The 21700-nt window shown below is 44.4% G+C and overlaps 1 protein-coding gene across 2 annotated transcripts in view; it reads right to left on the bottom strand.

Annotated features, from left to right (window-relative positions):
* LOC122565413 (CUGBP Elav-like family member 4) overlaps window positions 1-21700 on the bottom strand; it is a 475156-nt gene that overhangs the window by 336443 nt on the left and 117013 nt on the right. The window lies entirely within an intron of this gene.

Raw genomic sequence — 21700 nt, 5'->3', positions numbered from 1 at the left:
GGAGATTAAAGAAATTCAGCATGTCCAGAAAGACACTTACAAATTTTTATGGATGCCCCATAGAAAGCAGCCTATCTAGATGCAACACAACTTGGTATGGCAACTGCTGTTCCCAAGATTGTGAGAAACTACAGGGAGGTGTGAAAACAGCTTAGTCCATCAGCCTTCCATCCATTGATCCATCTACACTTTCTGCATCAGGAAAGCAGCCAACATAATCAAAGGCCCTTCCCACCCTGGTTATACTCTCATCTACCCTCTTCTATCAGACAGAAGGTATAAAAGTTTGTATACACGGACAAACAGATTCAAGAAAATCTTCTGACCTTTGAATGGATCTCTTTAATGTTAACATTGATCTCTCTCTACACCTTCTCAGCAGCTGTAATATTGTGTCCTACCCTCTGTTCTGTTACCCTCATGCACTTATAATGGTCCTGAAATGGTGAACGTAGAAGGGATGTTTTGTGGCTGTGTCCTGAACTAAGGGGAGCTATTGTTCCCTTTAAAGGTAAGAGATGAGGAGGTGATTTTATCTCAAAGGGTTGTAGGACTTCAGAACTCTCTGCCTCAGGAGGCAGTGGGGGTGGGAAACATTAAATACTTTAAGACAGAGCTGGGTACAGTTTCATTAGGCAGGAGAATCAGAGGATATTGGGATAAATGGGAATGTAGAATTCAAAACAAAAGCCAATAATCTATGCTGAATGCTGAAGCAGGTTCAAGGGGTCAACAGCCTACAATTGGCTCCTATTTCAGCCATTTATACCTTTATAATCAAAGTTAGCATGAACAACTCCTAAGGCACACTCAAAAGAAACCCAAAATTTCAAAGGAAATTTAAGGTGAAATATAGTTTCCAGGGGATGATATGGCACCCTAGCTCCCCACCAGTCACACAGCGCCTAAGAATCCTGGTGGACACTGCATGCTATCACTCCAAGGCAGGAAGTTAAGTACAATGGCAAACTCGAAAAGGCTCAGAAAATATTTTGAAGGATGTTGCTGGGGTTGGAAAGTTTGAGCAATATAGGAAGAGGCAGAATAAGGGCTATTTTCCCTGCAGCATCAGAGGCTGAAGGGTGATCTTACAGAGGTTTATAAAATCTTGAGGGACATGGATAGGGTGAATAGCCAAGGTCTTCTTCCCGGGGTGGGGGAGTCCATAGGTTTAGGGTGAGAGGTGAAAGATTTAAAAGGGACTAAAGGGGCAACTTCTTCATGCAGAGGGTGGTGTGTGCATGGAATGTGTTGCCAGAGGAAATGGTGGAGGCTGATACAATTATAACATTTAAAAGGCATCTGGATGAGTACATGAACAGGAAGGGTTTAAAGAGATATGGGCTAAATGCTGGCAAATGGGGCTCGATTGATTTCGGATATCTGGTCGGCATGGACAAGTTGGACCGAGGGATCTGTTTCCGTGCTGTACATCTCTATGACTCCTCCAAGGCTGGCTGCCTGGACATGTTAATATCCACCTGGGCCACCTTAAAGAGTCAGATGGTTTTAATCTGGGTTATAAAGCTTCCACTGTGTACAATTCCATTCAATCACCTGCCCACTACTGTTCTGCAGGAAGCAAGGTGGTGGAGAATGTCAGATGGCGTGAAATAGCCTAAAATGGGGTTGGCGCGAGAAAAGAATGACAACAAGAAAGATGGAGGATGGGTAGGTGAATGACCCCTGATTAGTTTTGGGAGAGATAGTACAGCTTACTAGCAGACTTGCCAAAGACTTTGAAGATATAAACAAATGTCAGCAGAACTTATAAAAAACAAAAGTTTAGTTTTCCACATCATGCCTCATATGTCAGTGCAAAACCTATTCAAAATTTCAATGAATGTTCTTTAGCAGCAAAGCTAACACCAAAACTGTAGGTCAAAAGAAAAAAAACATTTATGAGACACCTACATCTTTAAAGACCTCTCAGAAATATCTCAAATTAACCTCACCTACAAATATTTGTTTTGAAATCCTACAACTCTCTGTGTGACCCCGTTTACATGAGACCCCTCATCATTGCCGGTTTCAAACATTCAGAACCCCTTTTAAGACTCTGTGCTCCTCCAATTGCAATAGGTTACAAAAAGCAAGTTAACAAAAGCAAATGTCACCGCTAACCATTTCAGTCTCACGCCAGCACAATCAGGTAATCAATAGCCAAGTTATTATCCTTTAAATTTCATGGTCTGTGTTTTTACTTTTCAGCAATCAACAGTGCACTATGCAGGCCATAAGCAAGAATTTATGTGACAGTAGATTGCATTGAATTATTTCAGACCTGCTATTAAGCCAGAGGCCAGATACAACAACATTGCAACTTTCCTCAAAAGCACATTTGTTACTCTTTGAAGAGTAAAATCATTTCACAAGATGTTCTCTTGCTGTTTGTATTTCCCTCAATCATCTCCCACCTGGTTTGAACCTTTGAACCACTGCTCTAGATCGCACTGGCACAGTGGATACCACCAGGGTCTGGGACGAGGTGATAGATCAGGGCCCAATAACTGGAAAGCCCAATGCTTGGGTTGACAGCAGGGTCACTGTGGTTGGGTAACAGGCAGGGCTGTTATTTTGGGAGAGAGGAAGCATGGTCTCTGCATTCGGATTGGAGTTGGATACACTCACCCGGGTGAATCAGGGCAGTATCAGGACTCCTGCCCCTGAATACAACTTTACAGTGTTGTTTCCTCACAGATTCTGCCTACCATGAGATCAAGGCACCTGGTTTTGATCCTCCACTGTACAGGTTGTTCTTTGTCAGTAGGCGAACTCTACACATTCCCACTCCAAGGACACCCAGACACCGAGCAACCACAGAAGAGAGGCAGGCAGTCAGGTCAAACAGTACCCTCCACAGCCTACTGCCTGGAGCTGCTCTCAAGGACTGGACTCTCTCTACTCAGTATCTGTCTTAGCTAAAAGTGACTACGGTCTGGCTCTCAAGAAGTTCTAATGAACTCTCATTTACGATCGACTCTCACAGTTTATGGGCATTGGCTGCCCTCTGAAACCAGGATGAACCTGGTGATTTACATCCATAAGCAGCTTGACAAATCATACCTGCCACCCCACTCCCTTCAATCGAGAATGGCAGATAGCTGAAAGGGAAAACAGAATAAAATCTGGAGCCTCTGCTGAAAATCAAATAGCACAGAAAGTAGCAACTACAACTCAAGATAGGAAGGAGGCAGGAAAAGGAAACTAGTTAGCTTGACATCCTTGATGGGGAATCAACCTACCTATATTGGCGTACATCCTCTTTATGTCCTCTACAGTATATTTTCTTCTCAAACTTTGTGCAATTTGCAAATTTAACTTGCATGCCTTTACTCCCCTGAGCTAATTCATTGATAGAAATTGCAAAAAGCTGAGGCCCTAGTACAGACCCCAGTAAGGACCCCACTTGTCACAAGAGGAAATGACCCACTTTGACATAATCTTGCTTTCTGCCCATCAGGCAATCTTCTCTCCACGCACTTTGTGTAGAGACTGTAGCTGGGCCATTACAAATTTTCGAAGTGATCAGGAAACGTTAGGACGGTTTTGAGAAAGGGAAATAATGGTTAACCATTTTTTTTTTGAAGGAGCAACACATGTTGTAGATAAGGGGGAGCCTGTAGATGATCTGCACTTGGATTCCCAGAAGATATTTGGCAAGTTGCCACACAATATGCATGGATAAAAGATCGGCTGATGGTCAGAAAGCAAGATTGTGTCTAAGTGGGTCATTTTTTTTGTGACAAGTGGGGTCCCACAGGGGTCTTAGCTTTTTTTATAATTTTTATCAATGAACTAATTGAGGGGAGTAAAGGCATGGTAATTACATTTGCAAATCACACAAAGATAGGTAAGGGAGTCCTGAACTAGATGGCATAGGTTTATGGTGAGAGGGGAAAGATATAAAAGAGATCTACGGGGCAACTTTTTCACACAGAGGGTGGTACGTGTATGGAATGAGCTGCCAGAGGAAGTGGGGGAGGTTGGTACAATTGCAACATTTAAGAGGCATTTGGATGGGTATATGAATAGAAAGGTTTTGGAGGGATATAGGCCGGGTGCTGGCAGGTGGGACTAGATTGGGTTGGGACATCTGGCCGGCATGGACGTGTTGGACTGAAAGGTCTGTTTCCATGCTGTACATCTCTATGACTCTATGAGGAAGATACATGAAAAATGTAGATAGATTGAGGCAGTGGGCAAAATACCTGGTAGATGAGTACCACTTGGGAAACTGAAATTACTTCCTATCTTGAGTTGTAGTTGCTACTTTCTGTGCTATTTGATTTTCAGCAGAGGCTCCAGAAATTACTCACTTTTTCAGGAAGAATTATTTATGTCTGCAGTTTTTCGAAGTAGAAACAGATTGCATGCATGAGCCACAACAAATTAGCATGCAGGGACAGCAAATAACGGAGGCTAACGGAATGTTATCCTTCATTGCAAGATTAATTAAACACAAAAATAAGAATATTACGTTTCAGTTGTACAGGGTATTGATGTGAACACATCTCGAGTACAGGACGCACATGAATCTATATTCAAGAAGGATGCAAATGGAGTGGAAGTAGTTCACAGCAAGTTTCCGAGATTGATATCTGGAAAGAGTGAAGGTTTTATTAGGAAAGGTTGGACAGGCTAGGCTGGCATCCACTGGAGTTTCAAAGCATTGAGGGTGACCCGATTTAAGTGTAAATATTCCAAAATGGTGTTGACAAGGTCAATGTGGAATGGCTGTTTCCTCACATAAGCGAGCCCAGAACTGATTTTAAAATTAGGGGTCTCCCTTTTTAGGACAGAGATGAGGCGGGTGTTTTTCACTTTCAGAGGTTTGTGTTTCTTTGGATCTCTCTTCCTCAAAGGGCAATGGAAACATGGTCATTCAGTATTTCCAAGGTGGAGGTAGAGAGATTTTTGTTAGGCAGGGGAATTGAGGGTTATCAGAAATAGACAGGAACGGGAAACTCAAAACACAACAGATTAACCATGACCTTATCAAATAGTGCAGCAAGCTCAAGGGGGTGAATAGCCTACTCCTGCTTATTTGGTCCACTGTACGTGTGTCAAATGGTCAGGATAGATGCCCAATTAATTCCATGTGACCTGCTGTTTATGCAGAGATGTATAAAGCCCCTCTACATCTAGTTTACTTATTGTAGTTACAATAGAATCTGTTCCTTCTGCTTTCAGACAACACATTTTAGGTCAGAACAGCTTGTCATGTAAAACAAACATTCTATTGCTGAGAAAGAGACACCTCGTCTCATCTTGCATTTGTGGGGACAAATGTAAGAATGCCAAATTTCAAATGATCACAACAATTTATGCCACTTGATTCAGTTTTTTGAAGAAGTAACAATTGATGAGGACAGAGTGGTGGATGTGATCTATATGGACTTCAGTAAGGCACTCAACAAGGTTCCACATGATGGACTAGTTAGCAAAGTTAGATCACACGGAATAGAGGGGGAACTAGCTATTTGGATATGGAGCTGGCTGGAAGGTAGAAGACAGAGAGTGGTGGTGGACGGTTGCTTTTCAGACTGGAGACCTGTGACCAGTGATGTGCCACAAGGATCAATGCTGGGTCCACTGATTTTCATTATTTATATCAATGATCTGGATGTCAACATACGAGAAATGTTTAGTAAGTTTGCAGATGACACTAAAATTGGAGGTGCAGTAGACAGTGAAGAGGGGATCTTGATCAGGTGGGCCAATGGGTCGAGGAGTGGAGATGGAGTTTAATTTAGATAAATGCAAGGTGCTGCATTTTGAAAAACAAATCAGAGTAGGACTTATACACTTAATGGTAAGGTCCAAGGGAGTGTTGTTGAACAAAGAGACCTTGAAAGTAGAGTCACAAGTAGATAGCATAGTGAAGAAGGCATTTGATATTCTTTCCTTTATTAGTCAGTGCATTGAGTATGGGAGTTGGGAGTCATGTTGCAGCTGTACAGGACATTGATTAGATCAATTTTGGAATACTGTGTGTAATTCTGCTCTCCCTTCTATAGGAAGGATCTTGTGAAACTTGAAAGGGTTCAGAAAAGATTTACAAGAATGATGCCCGGTTTGGTGGGGTTGAGCTACAGGGAGAGGCTGAGTAGACAGGGGTTATTTTCCCTGGAGTGGTGGAGGCTGAGGGGTGACCTTATAGAGGTTTATAAAATCATGAGGGGCATGGATAGGGTAAATAGACAAAGTCTTTTCCCTCGGGTGGGGGAGTCCAGAATTAGAGGGCATAGGTTTAGGGTGAGAGGGGAAAGATTTAAAAGGGACCTAAGGGGCAACATTTTCACACAGGGTGGTGCGTGTATGGAATGAGCTGCCAGGGAAGTGGTGGAGGCTGGTACAATTACAGCTTTAAAAGGCATCTGGATGGGTATATGAATAGGAAGGGTTTAGAGGGATATGGGCCAAATGCTGGCAAATGGTACTAGATTAATTTAAGATATCTGGTCAGCATGGACGAGTTGGACTGAAGGGTCTGTTTCCGTACTGTACATCTCTATGACTCTATGACATGATTAAGGTTTGCTGATTGGTTGGCAGGTTGACTTTGATTGGATAATGTATTGCCATGGAGAAATTAACGAGGAACATTGGTCCCCACAAGCCCCTGGGCAACTAAAAGTAAAAGGCACAAAGATGAATATATTCCATTTGTTTGTACAGAATAGGTTTGTGTGTCTCAATGTATAAATGAGCCAATGTTACAAGCTTGACTTATCAGCTCTACATATTCTCCTCATTGCCCTTATCCCGGTTCTTTTGCCAATTATTTTAAAGCTACACCTTCTACTGACTGCAAGTGAAAATAGTTTCCTGGTATAGTTTTGCAGTAAAGGCTAGCATGACTATGGAATTAAAACAAGCAACTGCAGATGCTGGAAATCTGAAACAAGAACACAAAGTGCTAGAGAAACTCAGCAGTCTGTCAGCATGTGTGGGGGCAGAAAAACAGAGTTAATGTTTTGGATCCAGTGACTTCCTAAGAGTCTGTATCACAAGCTAGGCATTGCATCCTCTTATTGAGGCATTGATGCAAAGGAAAATGCTAGGGACAAAGACAGAACGAGCCATATCAATGGCAGGACTTTGATCACACACTATGCAAATGTTACAGAGCTAGATAAAGCCCGAGAAACAAAGTAGGAGGAAGCAACTGTAGATACCAATCAGTGACCACTGCCTTTTTATTCTGCTGAGTCTCTTTGGAAGCACAATTGGAGATTTTAAATGGTATAATGTGCATTCAGAGATGTGAATGGGGCATATTACTGCACTTTGGAAGTCCCTGCAAATGGAAGTCTGACTTTGCCGTATTCAAACATCTTGCAAATGATACACAGCACCAGCGTGATGGACAGATGGCACAAAGTAATGTCTGTAATCCCTCTCCAGACCTCGCAGCTGCCAAAGCAGCTTAATGCATGTATTTACTGTGGCGATTTTAACCTGCTCCACTCACTGTACCTCAGGGAGCTAATAACTAGCTGGACCAATAAATGGCATTAAAAAAAACTTCATCTATTTGTTCAGGGGCCTCCACCAATTCCATTGCTTTGCTCCCCCCACCAACCCGTGTCTAATCAGAAGGAGGGAATGGCAAAAGGTCACACTAGGATCAGCTGGGACCTTTCCTCTCTTATTACATTTCTTTTTAATGTGACCTTCTCTGGTATTTTTTGATCCCACCCAGGAACATGAAAGACTTGCTGGGAGGCCACTTGTCTGAGAATAGTGACTGGATCAGCAAGCTTCATTAGCCCTTGAGCCATTCATATTTCAACAGATTGGCTCTCTGCTGGTCTGTTTCAGTGATGGCCGTGCTGGTGTACTGCACTCTCAGTTCCCGCCGTCATCGCTGTCACGCTGGTGATTTCCTGCACACAGCGTGTGATCAGCCTGATTGGAGGAAGCCTCAAGCTGCACAGTCAGCCTGAGGGAGGAGAGGCAACGGAGTCCAGGTTATGTCATTGGACTAGTAATCCAGAACCCTCCAGTAATGTTCTGGCGCACACAGTTTAAGGATATGGGATAGGCAACTCAATACTGAGATGAGGAAAGACATCTTCACCCAGACAGAGGTGAATTTGTGGAATTCTCTACCCACAGAAAGTGGTTGAAGACAAAGCACTGGATGGTTTCAAGAAGGGGAATATCATCACTGTGAGGTTTGCTCATGCTGTTGGGAGAATTAAAGCTAATTTGGCAGGGGAATGTGGCATAGAGTGGATGTAGAGTGGAGAGCAAGGTCCAATCAGATATAGGTTGGACCAGTGAGTAGACAGAGAAGACACAAACATGATAAGGCACATGGGAGATCCAGAAAGTTAAAGTATCTGTTTTAATGCGAGAGCTTGATTGGTAACGCAGATGAACCTAGAGCATTGATCAGCTCGTGGGTTATAGGATATTGTTGGAATCACTGAGACATGGTTGAAGGAAGGACAAGACTGTCAGCTCAACATTCTAGAATACAGAAGCTTCAGATGGGATGGGACCAGGGACAGGGTGGGGAGAAAAAAAGAGGGCTGGGGCCATTGCATTATTGATTTTAAAAAACCATCACTGGAAAATCTTCTGAGCAACAGGATTAATTCATACTTAGAAAGTTTGCGTTTGATAAAAGTTAGTCAGCATGGATTTGTCCAAGAGAGATCCTGTCTGAGTAACTTGGTTGAGTTATTTTTGGAAAAGGTGACTAAATACATTAATGAGGGTAGAGTCGAAAGTGTGGTGTTGGAAAAGCACAGCAGGTCAAGCAGCATCCAAAGAACAGGAGAATCAACCGTTCAGGCAAAAGCTCTTCATTAGGAATGAGGCTGTGAGCCGAGGGGGTGGTGAGATAAATGGGAGGGGGGTGGGGCTGGGGGAAAGGTAGCTGAGAGTGCAATAGGTAGACGGAGGTGGAGGAGAAGATGATAGGTCGGAGAGGAGGGTGGTGCGGAAGGAAGATGGATAGGTAGGACAGGTCATGAGGGTGGTGCTGAGTTGGAAGGTTGGAACTGGAATAAGGTGGGGAGAGGCAAAATGAGGAAACTGGTGAAATCCACATTGATGCGCGGGGGTTGGAGGGTCCCAAGGCAGAAGATGAGGCATTCTTCCTTCAGGCATCGGGTGGTTAGGGAGCGACGATGGAGGAGGCCCAGGGCCTGCATGTCTCTGGTGGAGTGGGAGGGGGAGTTGAAGTATTCCCGAAGATATTCTCTGAAGCACTGTGCCAGTAGGTATCCTGTCTCCCCAATGTAGAGGAGACCGAATCAGGAGCAACGTATACAGTAAATGACATGTGTGGAAGTGCAGGTGAAAGTTTGATGGATGTGGAAGGCTCCTTTGGGGCCTTGGACGGAGGTGAGGGGGGAGATGTGGGTGCATATTTTGCAATTGTTGCAGTGGCAAGGGAAGGTGCTGGGAGGGGATGGTGGGTTGGTGAGGGGCACGGACCTGACATGGAAGTCACGGAGGGAGTGGATTTTATGGAAAGCGGATAGCAGTGGGGAGGGAAATATATCTCTGGTCCATTTGTAGGTGGCGAAAATGGCAAAGGATGATGCTTTGGTTATTGATACAGTTGTTGGGGTGGAAGGGGAGGACCAGGGGAGTTCTATCCTCGTTGCGATTGGAGGGGTGGGATTCGAGGGCAAAGGTGTGCAAAGTGGATGAGATGCACTGGAGGGCATCATGAACCAAATGTGAGGGGAAAATTGTGGTCTTTAAAGAAGGAGGCCATCTGGTGTGTTCTGTGGTGGAACTGGTCCTCCTGGGAGCAGATGCGGCAGAGGTGGAGGAATTGAGGATAAGAGCTATCGTTTTTACAGGAGGCAGGGTGGGAGGAGGTATAGTCCAGGTAACAGTGGGAGTCGGTAGGTTTGTAGTAGATGTCAGTGTTGAGTTGGTCACCATTAATGGAGATAGAGAGGTCCAGGAAGGGGAGGGAGGTGTCTGAGATAAGCCAGGTGAACTTAACGTCAGGTGGAATGTGTTGTTAAAGTTGATGAACTGTTCAACCTCCTTGTGAAGCACGAGGTAGCGCCGATACAGTCATCAATGTAGTGGAGAAAAAGGTGGGGAATGGTCAGTGTAACTATGGAAGATGGGCTGTTCCACGTAACCAACAAAGAGGCATGCATAGCTGGGGCCCATATGGGTTCCCATGGCTACCCCTTTGATCTGGAGACAGTGGGAGGATTCAAAGGAGAAATTATTGAGGGTGAGGACCAGTTCAGCCAAACAAATGAGAGTGTCAGTGGAGGGGTACTGGTGGGGACACCGGGAGAGGAAGAAACGGAGGACTTGGAAGCCCTCGTCATTTGGTGGGACAGTAGGAGGAGGAAGTGTCTTTGAGTTGGCATCTGGCTTCAGAGGTGTCAATGTCAGTGCGCCAAGCTACCACTGCACTCCCCTTGTCCGCTGGTTTGATAGTGAGGTTGGGGTTGGAGCTGAGGGAGTGAAGGGCTGCACATTGCGAAGGTGAGAGGTTAGAGTAGGTGAGGGGGGTGGACAGGTTGAGGCAATCTGCACTGACCTCTACACCACTGAAGCCAGGTGCCAACTCAAAGACACCTTCTCCTACTGCCCCACCAAACGACAAAGGACTCCAAGCCCTCCGTTTCCTCCTCTCCCAGAGTCCTCATCAGTACCCCTCCACTGACACGCTCATTCGGTTGGCTGAACTGGTCCTTACCCTCAGTAATTTCTCTTTTGAATCCGCCCACTTCCTCCAGATCAAAGGGGTGGCTATGGGTACCCATATGAGCCCCAGCTCTGCCTATCTCTTCATCGGTTATGTGGAACAGTCCATCTTCCATAGTTACACCCAGCACCATGTCCCGCATCTCTGCCCTCGAACCCCACCCCTCCAACCGCAACAAGGACAGAAGCCCCCCAGTTCTCACCTTCCACCCCACCAACCTCTGGATACATTGCATCATCCTCCGCCATTTCTGCCACCTACAAACAGACCCCATCACCAGATATATATGTCCCTCCCCACCATTATCCGCCTTCCATAAAGACCATTCCCTCCATGACTCCCTTTTCAGGTCCACGACCCTCACCAACCCACCCTCCCCTCCTGGCACCTTCCCCTGCCACCGCAGGAACTGTAAAACCTGTGCCCACACCTCCTCCCTCACCTCCATCCAAGGCCCCAAAGGAGCCTTCCACATCCAAAAAAATTTCACCTGCACTTCCACACGTCATTTACTGTATCGGTTGCACCCAATGCAGTCTCCTCTACACTGGGGAGACAGGATGCCTACTCACAAAGCACTTCAGAGAATATTTCTGAGACACCCACACCAACCAACCCCATCACCGTGTGGCCGAACACTTCAACTCCCCTTCCCACTCCGCCAAGGACATGCAGGTCCTGGGCCTCTTCCATCGCTGCTCCCTTACCACCCAACATCTGGAGGAAGAACACCTCCTCTTCTGCCTCGGGACCCTCCAACCCACATGGCATAATGTGGATTTCCCCAGTTTCCTTATTTCTCCTCCCTCCACCTTATCTCAGTTGCAACCTTCCAACTCGGCACCACCCTCATGACTTGTCCTACCTCTCCATCTTCCTTCCACCTATCCACACCACCCTCCTCTCTGAACTATCCTCATTACCCCCACCTCCATCTACCTATTGCACTCTCAGCTACCTTCTCCCCATCCCCCTTTCCATTTATCTCACCACTCCCTCAGCTCACAGCCTCATTCCTGATTAAGGGCTTTTGCCCGAAACGTCAACTCTCTTGCACCTCAGATGTTGCCTGATCTGCTGTGCTTTCCCAGCAACACACTCTCGACTCTGATCTCCAGCATCTGCAGTCCTCACTTTCACCTACATTAATGAGGGTAGTACAATTGACGTGTTTTACAAGGACTTCAGTAAGACCTTTGACAAAGTCCCACATGGAAGGATGGTCCTAAAGGCAAGAGACCATGAGATCTAAGGCTAATTGGCAATCTGGATCCAAAATTGACTCACAAATAGGAGACAAAGGGTAATAGTGGAAGGATGTTTTTGACACTAGAAGTCTGTGAACAATGATTTACCACAGGGATCGATTCTGGGATCCTGTCTGTAATGTGCACTAATGAATTGGTTGTGAATGTAGAAGGTATAATTAGTAAGTTTGCAGATGACATGAAAATTGGTGGTGTTGTTGATAGTGAGGAGGATGGTCTCAGGCTACAGTCTAACCCATCAGTTGGTAAATTGGGCAGAGCAACGGCAGATGGAATTTAATCCTGATAAGTATGAGGCAATGCATTTTAGGAGACTTAATAAGGAAAGGATGTGCACAATGAATGGCAAGTCCCTGGAGAGCACTGAGAAACAAAGGGGCCATAGGGTACCAGTCCATAGATCCCTGAAGGTGCCGGGAGGGGAGGGTGGGTTGGTGAGGGGCAAGGATCTGATAAGGGAGTTGCAGAGGGAATGGTCTTTACGAAAATCTGGTGGGGGTGGCAAGGGAAATATATCTCTGGTGGCAACACAGGTAAACAGGGTGGTGAAAATGGCATATGGGATGTTTGCCTTCATTGGGCAAGGGCATTGAATATAGCGCAAGGAAGTCTTGATAAAACATTGGTTAGGGCACAGAATGAATACTGTGTGCAATTCTACTCATATTCTATCAGAAGGATCTGATTACACTGGAGAAGGTGCAGATGAGATTCACCCGGATGCTTCCTGGGATGGAAAGTCACAGGTATGAGGACTGACTGGATAGGCTGAGTTTATTTTCCTTTGAGCAAAGGAGGCTGACGGGCAAACTAATTAAGGTGTACAAAATGATGAGAGGCACAGACAGAGTCGACCATGAGAATCTTTCCCCAAGGCAGACCAGGTGGCAAAAGATGAGGAGTGAATGGTTTTGAAGAGATCTGAGGGTGGGAGAAGCATGGAGCATATTGCCTGAGAGGGTGACGGAGATGGATATCCTTACAACATTCAAGAAACATCTGGATGCCGGGGCATAGTAGGCTACGAACCAAGTTCAGGTAAATGGGATTAGTGTAATTTGGTGTTTGTTGGTTGACTTAGACATGGTGGGATGAAGGGCCTGTTTCTATGATGTATGACACTATGATTCGATGTGTAAGTTCTTAGGGTTAAAGGAACCAAAAGGGTATGGGGAGAAAGTAGGAACAGGGTACTGAGTGGGATGATCAGCCATGATCATATTGAATGGCGGAGCAGGTCTGAAGGGCTGAATGGCCTAGTCGCACTCCTATTTCCTGTTTCAATACAGATAGAGAGTGGGGCTTGTAAATACATACTGTCTGTTTTTACTTAACAAGATTGAATCTATGAACGTAACTCCAGTGGGCTGGAATGCTTATGAATATCCACAGACATTAATGCAAAAGAGGTTACGATCATGCAAGCCAACCAACCTTGAGAGGTTCTGAAAGTTTAGTAGCAGAACTTTAATTCATTGTTGGGAAACTGAATTTTTCCCGCCTGCCTGATGAGGTTCTCCTGCCCGCCATTTCAAAAAGCTTCAGGAAGGCCTCATGACGCGAGCTCAAGTAATTAGGTAAGAGGGACACTGCTGTTTATATAAAGCTAGTCTAGAAGCAATTGTGTGGATTAACTGTTAATGCAGCTCAAAAGAAAACCCACCAAAATGTGTTTTAAAAAGACACCTTTATTGTGCACGGGTTTGCAAATGACAGATCAAAAACAGGTCTGTCAAGGACGTTGTTACGTTTGGGGAAAAGACAGAGTTCCTGGAATAGCTTCACTCTGAGTTGGAGATCCTATTTAACTGCCTGTTCAATTCAGTGTGAATATTAAACCTCCCCACTCCCAAACCACAGGATAGCCATTGGAAGCAGGAACGCTGGGCGATTTCCCCAAGGGACACTCAGGTTAATTATAGGATACCAGATGTTGCCTCGACTAAGATCAGCTAACTGTGGGCAGAATAAGGCCTTTCCAGCTCACTGCAACTTCCTATTGGGACTGCGTGTTTACCCGATGAGAGACCTCACGGTTAACAGTAAGTACAATTCCCTGGATCCCTTGCAGGTCTGACCACTGAAGGCAAGATCCCCCTACTACCAGATTTATCCAGACACACACACACCTCATCAGCTTTCAGATCATGCTTTTTGCCAAAATGGCAGCTGGAGAGCTGCAATTATCATTTATGAATTTGGAGGTTACTACCAGGGGGAATATTGAGATGAATAAGAAAACATAGATGCTCATATGGCTAGGTAACACAAGAGGGGATGGAAAGTTAATACTATAGTTAGTTGAGGAAACATGAGAGAAGACTCAAGTGGAGAATGAAGATGGGGCATGGACCAGTCTGTTTCTGCACCATCTCTTCCATATAATTAACCTCAGTGATACTGGGGTGAGTGGGACATATCTGTTAGGGATTCTATCCCTCATTGCAATCCAGTGATTGCTGCTTTAAAATGCTCATGTGAATAAGGTAGGGTGTTGAATCTGCCATACCAAGCCTCTCAAAGGTAGCTAACCCACCTATACCCAGCATCAAAACTCATCTCCAGGAGGAATGATCACTCAGGACAGGGACTAAATATCATCTTGCGATGTTCCCTCATTGGTGCATGACTATGGGGCAAACCAGGTGAATTAACTACACAGAGGCAAGTATTCTATCACCAAGTCACGCTTTATTCATATGTGCACAGTACATGGATTCTGACCAGCTCAGAGCCAGTCCCTAAAGTGAGGAGACTCTCTGATACCGCTGTTTATATCTGTCAGCCAGGGCTCCCTGATTAGATCAGGTTAACAGCCCCAATGAGGGATCTCACAGTCAATGAGAGCCACCTGGTCAACCGCATTCTAATCACTACCTCAGGAATGGGTCACTCAGAGACCCAGACAGGTAATGCTCCCTTAAAGACCTGTGTATGTTTGGCCACATGACCTTGGCAGGGCTGTTCTGTCTAACAATATGGCCACTCACAACAAACAGACAGTAGGTGGACTAGATAAAGGTAAAATAGCCACAGTCCGACTTGCTCCTAGGGAGAGAGAGAGAGATCACTGGTGGTGAGTTAACCTGAGGGTTACTACACCCCAAGTAAGTTTGAGAAGGCAGGACATCATAGTAACCACAGCCAGTGGAGGAACTGAATCTGTGTTGTGCCCATCACCATGCATTACAAACTAGTATCCAGCTAACTGTGTTAAATGATGCCTAAGTAGTAGCACCATAAAGCTGCACCAAAATACAAAGCAGGAAGATAGAGTACTCCTCATGCAGGCTTTAATTGTTTTGCCTCTAAGTTGTAAGAAATGGCATCTGAGGTCACATGACTATGGCAAATCACAGTGTACAAAAGTATTTCTCCAAACAGAGAGATTCAGAAGCAATTTCATTGTGGAACAATCTTTATATCACTTCTAGAGTAGCTTCTATCACCATTTTCCATCTCTACATTAAAATGTCAGCTTAGCTTAACGGATGGTCCTCTTGCTGTTGTGTCATCAGTTCAGGCCCTCAAGTCTTAGTCCAATATCCAAGAACATAATCTACACTGACATTCCATTGACATTTGAAAAACTGCCAATGTAAGAGCTTTATTTAAAAAGGGGAAGAGACACAAAAATCAGGTAACTAAAGGCCAGTTAGCTTAATATCCGTGATTGGGAAAATGTTTGAGTCCACTGTAAAAGATGTAACAGCAGAGCATTAGAGTTGGATGGTATGAACAAGCAGAATCAGCTTGGCTTCACAAAGAGGAAACCATGCCTGACAAATTTTCTAGAATTATATGAGGAGAGTAACGAGCAGGATAGATAAAGGGGAAGTAGTGGATGTAATATATTTTGATTTTCAGAAGGGGTTTGACCAAGGTACTACATTAGACAACTTAATAAGATACCAGCCCAAGGTATTGGGGTAGGATATTAGCATGGACAAAGGATTAACTAACTAATAGAAGTCAGATTTGGGAATAAGGAGGTTGTTTTCAGGCTGGAAACCTATAACTATGGGAGTGGCACAGGGTTCAGTGCTGGGGCCACAATTATTCACAATATATATGAATGAATTGGATAAGGAAAATGAATCTACTGTAGCCCAGTTTGCTTATAATGCTTCCAATACCCAAAGTCTTCTCCAATACTACTGAAAGGATCACAGGAGCCAGGGGTTACTTTTCACTGGATTAAAACAGTAATCACAAACAAGGTTTTTGGGAACAAGATAAAACAATTTATAATTATGGGATAAATAGTTCATGGGAGCATACAAACCCCAAAATAAACCCATCACATCCCAGTGCTGGGAAACATGGTAATGCCACAATTCCACTCAAACTCTTCTCAGGGATTTATCAAAAGTTTGTTTTGCTCTCAAAATAATTATCAAGGATTTCCCAATTGGTGGATGATCAGCAGAATCTTGTTTACAAACATATCCATTTATGGAGGGTGGTGTGGTGATTGCTGGGGTGACAGGGTGAGACAAGGATTACCCTTCACTCTTCCTCAGAAGCAACAGCACCAAAGGAATTCCCAACGAGCTGCTTTCGGTCCAAGCCCATCCTTCGGCCTGAGCTGCTGATATTAAAGGTCAGATTTGGAGGCTCTTTGTCCATCTCCAGGGTTCTCGACTTTTATTTTAAAAAAAACATACAATGCAGGAATACACAAACATTCGCACAACATCTCACCACAAGGAAGAACTTCATGCACTCCATAAGGTGAACTACATGTGTTTTTATTGGAAGGCAGAGAGTGTCATTATGCAGGCTAATGTGATGGTTATGGGCGGACTGGTCTCTGAAGATGCTGCTCTGAGCAATCACTGTACTCCATTCTCACTCAGTTTATTTACCTCAAGTTAATCATTCCGGTTTACTGATTAAATTCAGCCATTTTCACAGCTCACACACAACGTGCAGGAATCTTCCACCATGAAGAAGGAAGGAGGAGGATTATTATAAAACACTCTTTTCCGAAAGGGGTTAAGGGACTCTTACCCTCGAGGATATTTTCCATTTTTGTTCCCTTATTAATGCACTTTCTCCATCACTCATTCACAATCTCTACCACATCAACTGGTATTTGCAGGAAAATGCCTCCAGGCATTTCACACAGTTCCACACGAAGGATTACTAATTTTTTTTATTCATTTGCAGGATGTGCACATAACCGGCTAGGCCAGCATTTACTACCCATACCTAATTGCCCCACAGGGAGCCACCTTCTTGAACTGCTGCTGTCCATGTGGTACACAATAGTGCTGGGGAGCAGCAAATTTCACAATTTTGACCCAAAAGCAACAGCCGATATAGTTCCATGTCAGGATGATGTGTGACTCACAGGGGAACCTGCAGCTGGCAATATTCCTATGCCTTCCCTGCCTTTATCTTTCTAGAGATTGCAGGTGTGCAAAGTCAAAGACTCGATGGGCCGAATGACCTGTAATGACTCTACAGCAATATAGTATAAGCAAAAGGAAATCACGGTCAAACCATTTAGAATATACATCAGTTCTAGTCATCAAGTAACACAGGAAATACTAGAAAAGGTATTGTAAAGAGGAGCCACAAGGCTGATTGTTTCAATGTCAGGGGCCCAAGGATTGAAAGACAACTCTGTCAACCCTTTTCCTTGTCAGTCTAGGACAGGAGACAGTTTACTGTTTGGATGTCTGCAAAGATAGCCTTATCCTGAAAAAATATTTTGAGCTAAATGGATACAGAGCAAAGAGGCAAGGGTTCAAATCACTAACAGAGTAATATCAGCAGTGATATCAGAAGGCCTTTTGATTGATACATGGAAAAGGTTTCCAGGCAGAACTGTGAAGTTGAAAACACCAGAATCATAAAGAATTGACTAGTTTTCTTTCTTTCTTTTGCCAGGCTTGAGGGGTTTGAGGGTATTTCAGGGATTGATGGAGTCATTGTGGTTGAACGTAAGAGAGAAATCAAGAAATGTGTGTGTTTTTAAAAAGAGGAAACAAACCCCTCTTTGTGCACAGATTGCCTCTAAACAAGCTGCAGGAGCTGACACGTGCTCAGCTAAACGCCAGTCTTCCCTCCCCGCTGTGACATGGATGGCTCTTCAGGTTTAGAATCTGATTTAAAAGCTGAGAGAATGGTCATACTTAGCCATCTGGGTTAGTCTGGCTCACAGCTGACAGAACCTGGCATGAAGTCCTCTCTGCCACTTTGCAAAGGAACCACCTTTGCCTGAGGAACCGAACAACTTAGACATAGGATGGAGGACCAGAAGTAGGCCAATCAACCCATCAAGTCTGTCCTACCATTCAATGAGATCATGGCTGATCTAATAATCCTCAACTCCACTTTCCCGCTTTTGCCCCATAACCCTCGATAACCCCCCCCCCCCCTTACTGATTAAACATCTGCCTACCTCGGCCATGACTATACAGAATAATCCAGTTACAACCACCCTCAGTGGTAACGAGTTCCACAGATTCACTCCTCTCCGAGAAAACAAATTCCTCCTCATCTCTGCCTTAACTGTGCAACCCCTTATTCTGAGAATGATGTCCTCTGTTCAGTCCCCTAATTCAATAAGGTCACCATTCATTCTGCAAAATCAGGTGGAGCTGGAAGAACATAGCCCAAATGGTGGTGCTGTCTCACCCAGAGTCAGACGCCAAGTCTCATTCCCCACCTGCAGCTATTATTGCCGCAATTTAGAATCATAGAATCCCTACAATGTGGAAACAGGCCAAAAACTCCAAACCAATCCTCCAAAGAGTATCCCATCCAGACCCATTAACCTACATTTCCCATAACTAACACCCCTAACGTACACTATGGGCAATTTAGCATGGTCAATTCACTTGACCCGCACATCTTTCGACTGAGAGAGGAAACCAGAGCACCCGGAGGAAACCCATGCAGCTACATGGAGAACATGCAGACTCCACACAGGCTATTGGGTCAATGCCACAGAATTTCGCCAAACATTCAAAGGACAAATGTCTGGTCTGTTAACAACAACAGTGTTTAATCAGGTCACAAACACATAAGTAGGTAAAATCCACCTGTTTCGTGTTTGCATACTGACACTCCCCTACAGTTTTCAATTCTATCCCATACCTCTTTTCATTGTGTAGACCAACTTTGGGACAACATACAGATATTTTCAGCTAAAGGGGCACAGGACTGGTAGCTGGGCTATCATCAAGCACAATATTAACACAATGTTGTGAATGATGGAAATATAAACTAAGAACTGAAAATGCTAGAAATATCCGTCATGGGAGGCAGCATCTGTCGGGAGAGAACCATTTCAGGTCGATGAACCTTCATCAGATAGGTTTGCCATCTCTCTTCAGCCTTTGACACAGTGATCACTCCTGCCTTCCCTCTGTGCCGCTCCACTGATGCTCAGTCAAGTGTGGCTGCTCTCACCTGGCTCTGTTCTTTATCGAAGAAGCAGCAGAATCGACGTTTCGGGCATGAGCTCTTCTTTCGGGCTCATGCCCGAAACGTCGATTCTCCTGCTCCTTGGATGCTGCCTGATGCTGCGCTTTTCCAGCAATACATTTTCAGCTCTGATCTCCAGCATCTGCAGTCCTCACTTTCTCCTCTGTTCTTTATCGATCTAAACTGTAGTCAGAGAATCATCTGCAATGGCTTCCCTTCCTATTCTGTTACTGGTGATATCTCCCAAAGAGCAATGCTTGGCCTGCCTTCAATTCCTCGACAATATACAGCCCTTGGAAACATCGTCAAAGCCACAGCATTGGCTTTTCCATGTCAGTTACGAACAGCCAGCTGTAACTTCACCAGAATCTCTCCCTCCTTTTCTCTCTTTCCCTCTCCTTCTCTCTCTCTCGACTCCTCCACTTCACAAAATTATCTGACTGCTTCCCTTGTGATGATGCTGTCACTTTATCAAAGTTATTTTGTCCTTGGGGTTTTTTTTTAAAGAGAGGTCATAAAGGCAGAGGTGCTGAGGGGTCTAGGAAGAGTCTAGAGGAGTGGCCAGTTCACCGAGTCCAGGTTTTTTCTCATTTGGTTTAGCTGTGGCACTCACAAGATGCTGGAGTCCAGGAAGGTTGCCATCTTCAGTAAATGATTCCTGACTGACTTTCTCTTCTGAAAACTCTCTGGATGTTGTTCCCTTCAGCCTGTAAGAGGCTGTGTTTAAATTTACCTTTTTGCCAAGGAGTGTGTTTATGAGATGTTACTAGATTGGAACAGCTCCTTTAAGTTGCTGTATTGGGTCGGTTAATTTTCCAATAGTTAAGTTATTCTAAATTCCCTTTTTTGTTTGTGTTTCAACTATAGTGTTTAAATAAATTCTGTTTCACTTAAAACCGAATGGTTTGACCAACTGCATCACGCCTGGAATATCCATTCCACATCTGCCTTTAAAATAATAAAAAGTTAGGGTCTAGGCTACCTTCTTAAAAATATTTTGAGGGAGTCTGGCCTGGTCCATAACACCCTGACATTCTGTATTGGAGGGGTAGAAACTTCCTCCAATTAAATATTGGGAAAACTGAAGTCAGCATTCTTATATTTTTGTTAAAACCCCAGTCTCTATCTTCTGATTCCAACTCTCTCCACAGCAACACCTTCTCAAAGGTGAACAGGAATGGGCCATAAATGCTGGCGAGCCAGCGACACCCACATCTCACAAATGAATTTTAATAAATGTGAACAGTTCTTGAGCTGAATATCAATTTGATTCCAAGTTGAATTTCATACCTTGTACTCATGTCATCTCTAGGACTGCATTCTTTCACCTCTGTGAGATTGTTTAACTCCACCCTGCCTCAGCCTATCGACTGCTGACATCCTTATTCCTATCTTTCTTATCACTACTCTACAAACACACAACTGGCAGGTCTCCCACATTCTACCCTTCATAAACTTGAGGTCATCCAAATCTCTGCTGCTCACCTCTTTTGTTTTCACCAAGTCTCATTCCCCTATCACCAATGTTCACAGACCTAAACTAATTCCCAGTCAAGCAACATGTTCATATTAAAACTGACACCAAAAAATACCAGAAATCACAGCAGGTCAAGCAGCATCCATGAAGAAAGAGCAAGCTAACGTTCATAATCTAGATGACTCTTCATCAGAGCTGATAGCATGTGGCTGATGAAGAGTCATCTAGACTCAGAACGTTAGCTTGCTCTCTCTCTCTCCATGGATGTTGCTTGACCCGTTGTGATTTCCAGCATTTTTCTTTTCAGAACAGATTCCAGCATCTGCAGGAATTTGCTCCTACATCAGGTTCATATTAAAATCCTCATTCTAGTTTTCTAATCCCTCCCATGGTCTCAGCCTTCTCTGTAGTATCCTTCAGATCCATATCGCACACAGATAATTGTGTTCCTCTGATGGATAACTCATTACAGTTGTTCCACCATGGGGTCCAAGCCTCTCCTCAGTAAATGAGTTGTGGCGGGTGTGACATTATGAAGGCGATTTTCTTTGTAAAAGTGTAGATCTATGACCAGAAGCTCACCTTGGGGTCAAGTATAAATCCAAGAGTACAAGCAGTGGTATAGTGATCACGTCACTGGGGTAGTAATCCAGAATCCCAAGCGAATGCTCTGGAATGTGGGTAAATGGTAAAGTTTGAATTAAATTAAATCACTTAATGGTGACCATTTAACTGTTTTTAAAAAGAAACTAAGTCTGGTTCATTAATGCCCCTTCAGGGAAGGAAATCTGCCGTCCTTACCTGGTCTGG

The sequence above is a fragment of the Chiloscyllium plagiosum genome, unplaced genomic scaffold (genome assembly GCF_037043375.1).
Source record: "Chiloscyllium plagiosum isolate Xiang-an unplaced genomic scaffold, Cpla_swu_hap1 HiC_scaffold_28, whole genome shotgun sequence".
NCBI lineage: Eukaryota > Metazoa > Chordata > Chondrichthyes > Orectolobiformes > Hemiscylliidae > Chiloscyllium > Chiloscyllium plagiosum.
This window is presented reverse-complemented; position numbering and strand designations above follow the sequence as displayed.